We start from the raw sequence: 6,000 nt of genomic DNA, 5'->3' as shown, positions 1-6,000 counted from the left end.
AGGTAGTGAAGGGGTGGGCAGGGCCAGACATAGGTCACCACAGCCTGTCCCCTGTTTCATCACCCTGAGTGTCCCTAGACCAGCGTCTTCAAACTTTTGATAGTGACACACTTTTTATGCTGCCACCTAGAACACATAAAGGTTCTCCCAAAATACTCGCCCTTATTAAGTCAATGCATCCTATATTTTCAATTCTACTCTTATTTTAAAATGCTGATTGTAACTTGGGGCATTGTTTTCACAATCTTTCTAAAAACCACTGCTCCAAACTAGTACTTTTCAAACTTTAATGACCCTGCTTGTCAATTACCTGGGCCTTTGCTAAATGCAGATTCTGGTTCAATGGAACCTGAGACTCTGCATTTCTAACAAGCTCCCAGGTGATATGAAGTTGATCCTCAGATCCTGGAGTAACAACTTCCTGATCTGCACCAGTTCTAGCAAAGGGGCTTGGGGATCATGCCTGCCGGGGGAAAAGGGAAGGGGAAGGGGACCCACACTGAGGGTTGTCCATCACTCAGCAGCCTCCAGGCAAAGTTGCAACTGAAATGTAGCAAAGACACGATGGCATAGGATAGCAACAAACTGCCTTCCAGGGACCCAGGCTGTACTGCTGTGATGGAGGAGCCAAGTGAGAGTACAGCTGCCAGTCAGCGTTACCTAGGCCTCACACAGAAAAGGAAGGGAGGAAGAGAGAAAGGGGAAAAGAAAAGAAAAGAAAGGAAAAGAAAAGAAATTGTAAGAGTGCCTGAGTGGCCAAGTCAGTTAAGCCTCCAAATTCAGCTTAGGTCACAATCTCATAGTTCACAAGTTTGAGCCCCGCACCAGGCTCTGTGCTAACAACTCAGAGCCTGGAGTCTGCTTCAGATTCTGTATCTCCCTTTCTCTCTCTCTTTCTCTCTCTCTCTCAAAAATAAATATTAGAAAACACATTTTTTTAAATAAAAGAAATTCTAGTTTTGGGAACCTCACTCAGCACTCTAGCTGGCAAGGTTGACAAGGTCAAATTGGGATTACTCATCAGAAACCTAGCATTAACCAAGAAAAGCTACTTTGTTACTGTTCCATTACCTGGGTGCAGCAGTAATGCTGACCTTGCCCATAGGTACTTAGGTTAAAAAAGCTATGCAGCAGTTGGTTAGGGCAGTGGGTCCCAAAGAGCTATACAAAACACTGTTTCAATAAGATCAGTGAAAAATGAGTTCTAAGGTCAAATGTCTTTGGGAAACACAGCATGTTATCTCCTCCAGCCCCACGTAGAGCATCCTTGTTTACAGTGGAAGGCAATGATAAAACCTGTGGTCAAGAGCTCTGTTTAATGTGCTTGAATTCATCCTTTCTCACATAACCAAGAAATTTTATTCTCTTTAACCTATTGGTATGGACTGAACTGTCCCTTCAAATTTCCTATGGTGAAGCCTCCAGTATGACTGTATTTGGAGATAGGGTCTTAAATAAATAAGGCTAAATGAGGTCATGAGAGTGGGGCCCTGATCCAATAGGACCGATGTTTCTACAAGCAGAGGAAGAGACACTGGAGCTCTCTCTTTTTCTCCATGTGCTTGCCCAGAGGAAAGGCTACAGGAAGACACAGTGAGAAGGCAGCCATCTGCAAGCCAGGAAGAGAGGTCTCACCAAAGACCAACCCTGACATCCCCTTGATCTCGGACGTCTAGCCTCCAGAACTGTGAGAAAATTAATTTGTGTTGTTGGTAGCATTCTGTATGGCAGCCCAAACAGACTAGTACATCCAGAAGCATACTGTGGAATTTGCTTCAGGAAATCAGGATTAGACTTGTACTTTTCATGCCCTTGATCTTCTAGGAGATATATACATTGATGTAGACAAGAGAGGGACTCTGATCCCCATTTTGAAATTAGGAAATGAAAGCCCACAAGCATGAAATGAGTGGCCCAAAGTCACATCATTGGGCAGGACTGGGTACATGGAATTCAAACTCAGTGATTGACTCAGAAGACAAGTCCCCCACTGTCCAGCAGCTGTAGTCTACTGAGCATGGTATCATTGTCCCACTCACAATAGATAGCGGGCTGTCTCCCCAAGCACAAGCTATGTATTAAGAAAAATTGATGCTGATCAAAGATTTCCTGGAAAAGATGATTTTACAAGGGGGCACACAATGGACATGTTGGAAATAACCCAGATCAAAATTGGTAGGAGCAGGTCATGGTGTGAACTTAAGTACTAGGCTGAGGACCAAATATCATCCTGGCCAGGTAGTAGAGGGCCAATGAAGTTTCTTGAGAAGCAGGGAATGACAAAGTCTGAGTTGGTCTAGGTGTGTGGGATGGCTGGGAAGGAGCCTGGACATGGGAGGCCCAGGGGCCAGATCAACAGTAGAGTTACCCTGCAGAGGTGGATGATGGAAAGAGTAGTAGGTTAACTTCAATGTTCTCCCTGCTGAATGTCTTGCCTGGGGTGGGGATATAGGGTCCTGGGGGCAGGTTGGATTTTCCAGGCCATGACATTTAGAGCTGGTCCTGGAAGCCAGCCCCTCCCAGCCTCCTGCAGGGGAAACTGACAATAAGGGGTGGAGGGTGGAAGGAAAAACTATTTAAGGTACTAACCACACACACACACCATGGATGGCTGTTGAGCAGAGAGGCTCTCTTTCTGCTCCCCTTCCTCTGTTCCCCACATGTAAGTGAGCCCCAACTCACTGCTCTCATTTCCATGTTTCCTCCCAGACTAACTGGTTCAGCCCAGAATTGTCACCAAATGAGGGAGGAGAGTCCTAAAGCAGACTCTAGAGGGACTGGCTGGGGCACCAACCAGGGTACCAGCTGGCTGCCCAAAATATGGTCAGTTGACCCTTCAGGACAGGATGGACCCTCTGAGATCTGGGGAGTCGTAGGGCTCTTTGGTTGCCTTGGAGGACAGAGCAGTGCTGCAGGCCAGCCATCCCACATCAGCCCCTCACCATCATCCCCCTCCAAACTGGACCTGAACCGGCTCAGCTCCTCTTGCACCTGCTTGAATAAATTGGGACCCTTGGGGCACCTGAGTGGCTCAGTAGGTTAAGCATCTGACCTCAGCTCAGGTCACAATCTCATGGTTCATGAGTTTGAGCCCTGCATCAGGCTCTGTACTGACAGTGTGGAACCTGCTTGGGATTCTCTCTTTCTACCTCTCTCTCTGCCCCTCCCCCCACACTCTCTTGCTCTTTCAAAATAGATAATAAACTTTAAAAAATAAATAAATAGACGGGTGCGTGGGTGGCTCAGTTGGTTAAGCATCTGACTTTGGCTCAGGTCATGATCTCACAGTTTGTGGGTTCCAGCCTTGCATTGGGATCTGTGCTGACAGCTCAGAGCCTGGAGCCTGCTTTGGATTCTGCATCTCCTCTCTCTCTCTGCCCCTCCCCTGCTCACTCACATTCTCTCCCTCTCAAAAATGTACATTAAAAAAATTTTAATAATAAATAAATAGGGGCGCCTGGGTGGCTCAGATGGTTGAGCATCCAACTTTGACCTAGGTCATGATCTCCTGGTTCATGAGTTTGAGCCTCACATCAGGCTTCGAGCTGACAGTGCTGAACATGCTTCAGATTCTCTATCACCTTCTCTCTGCCCCTCCCCAACTCACGTGCACATGCATGCTCACTCTCTCACACACTCTCTCTCAAGTAAATAAAAAACATTAAAATAAATAAATAAGTAAACAAACAGGGGCCCTCATACATTCATTAAGTTAAAGGGATCTACATCTTAAAAGAACCATCATCCTAAGGATTGGGGATTGGGGGTGGGGGTGGCCAGAGGTGCCGAGCTGTGGCTGAGGCCAGGCAAGGATCACAATGGTGACAGAGGAAACATGGGGAAGCTCTGCAACTCTCTACTTAATGCTCAAGGCAGTTCTACGAGCTAAGGGTGGTCCTCCCACTTTACACTGTGGAAACTGAGTCTGGAAGACATGGGCTAAGTCTCCTGCCCCTAACCACACAGCCAGAATCTCCCATCTTCTTTGGGGTGGCAGCATTTCCAGCAGCAATTGGTTACAGAGAGGAAGCCTTAAGTAGGACCACTACTGCCTCACTCCCAGGAACATTACTCATGGTACATTCTAGAAAGGCAGCAGAACATGAAGACTGAGAACAAGAGAAGTAAGGATTAGAATCCTGTCGCCACAGCATCTTATAAACTGTGCAGACTTGAACAAGCTGTTCAACTGCTCTGGCTCTCATCTGTTAAATGGGGATAAATAGTACCTAGCTCATAGGGTAAATGTGAGATGAAGTGCATACATATTTGCAAATCTCTTACAACAGTGCCTGACTCCTCATAAGTGCTATGTAAGTGAATAGTAAATGAATTCATTCATTTGATTCTGTGTGGTTGGTGCCCTGGAGTTAGTGCAAATCAGCAAACTGGTGGGGGAATTGCTACCAGGGCCAATCTGAGTTCAAGCCTGGGTCATTTTTCATGACCTTGGATGTGACCCTCTTTCTGCCACCCATTGAGTGATGATTTGGGCTGGCAAATCTTACAGAAAAACTGGCGGAGGTCAAATCCCCACTTCCCACAGCCCCCTTTCTGAGCTATTGCTCCTCATGCACCCTTCCGGGCCACGACACACATGCAGGAGGTGAACTCTCTGGGCCGGAAGCAGTTCTATCAAGGGCCTCAGCATGGTGAGGCAGGACTAGAGACCTGCTCCCCTGGCCATGACAGGCAGGGGGCATCGTCATCTTCTTTGCTACTCTGTCTCCTGTGCTGTGGCCACAACTCACTTCCCAGACTTCCCTGCAGCAGCCCCTCCTGTGGCCCCAATCCTCCCTCAGCAGCTCAGTTGGCTTCTCCTCTCCTGGTCTGGCTGTTCGAGGCCACAGGGAGGGGCTGGAGTTGGGGCCCTGGCTGGAGGCCTCAATGTCTTCCAGGTGTGGGGGAGGCCCAGCTGGATGGGCAGGTGTGGGGAGGGCCCAAGCAGCTGTGGGGTGTCTGGAAGGCATTTGGGCAGCTAATGAGCTCAGGATCTAATTAAAACATTGGAGGAGGAATCTGGGCCCAAGCCATGTGGCACAGGAAGTGCAGGCCGGGGGCGTGCCTGGGCCTGGGCTAAGTGGGATGAGTGCCTGGCTGAAGAGCAAGGGCTAAGGGGGGACTCAACTATGGCCCTGGCCCCACCCCTTCCTCCAGAACCTCAGTTGCTTGGATTCTGAAGTGGCCAGGCACTTTGACACCACACCACTATACTCTGCAGAGAGAGTTAATCAGCCCTGGGCTGAGGGCTGAGGACTGAGGACCGCAGGGGTTAAGGGTGAAGACCAAGACTCTGCCCAGCTGAGTCCAAAGTGTTTCTGAGGACTGGAGATGAGGGAGTAGGATCCAGGTGAAGAGAAAGCCAAGGAAGATTTGCCAGCCTGATACCCCACCCGACCCCAAAACTGTGGGCATCCAAGTGGAGCTAAGCTGAGGACATCAGTCTCTGCCATTATTACCCCATCACCACCATCACACTGTCACCATCAGCACCTTCACAACCACCATCACCAACATCGCTGTCACTATCCCTATCAACCCTCCGCATGCCGGTCATCGACCTGCAATGCCCTTGGTAGCCTCCCCACCTCATGTTGAACACCCCCCTCATGGCTCCCCCAGGTCCTCCTATTTCTGGTAGAGAAGATCCCAGCTTCCTTGTACACCATCCAGACCTTCATGCAAGCCCCCACTTTTCACCCCACCCCTGCCAGTGCCCCGAGGGGCTCAAGAGATGGGTATGGTAGTGTGGGTCCCCAATGTCCACATGCTGGGGCTTCTGCTTGGGCACTCCCTAGACAGACATGGCTCTTGCTTCTGTGTACCTTAAATCTGGAATTCCCTTCAGTCTAGACCAAAGGACTTCCTGTGAAGGAAATATTTCTAAAGAATTGGCTCAGGACCCCCAGGATCTGGGTGAGGATCTGCCCAGTCCTTTCCCACAAATAATCCCACCAACCCCCATGCCTAGGCTGACCCTCTTCCTCCTTCACGTCCCTG

Source organism: Suricata suricatta, chromosome 4, assembly GCF_006229205.1.
Source record: "Suricata suricatta isolate VVHF042 chromosome 4, meerkat_22Aug2017_6uvM2_HiC, whole genome shotgun sequence".
NCBI lineage: Eukaryota > Metazoa > Chordata > Mammalia > Carnivora > Herpestidae > Suricata > Suricata suricatta.
This window is presented reverse-complemented; position numbering follows the sequence as displayed.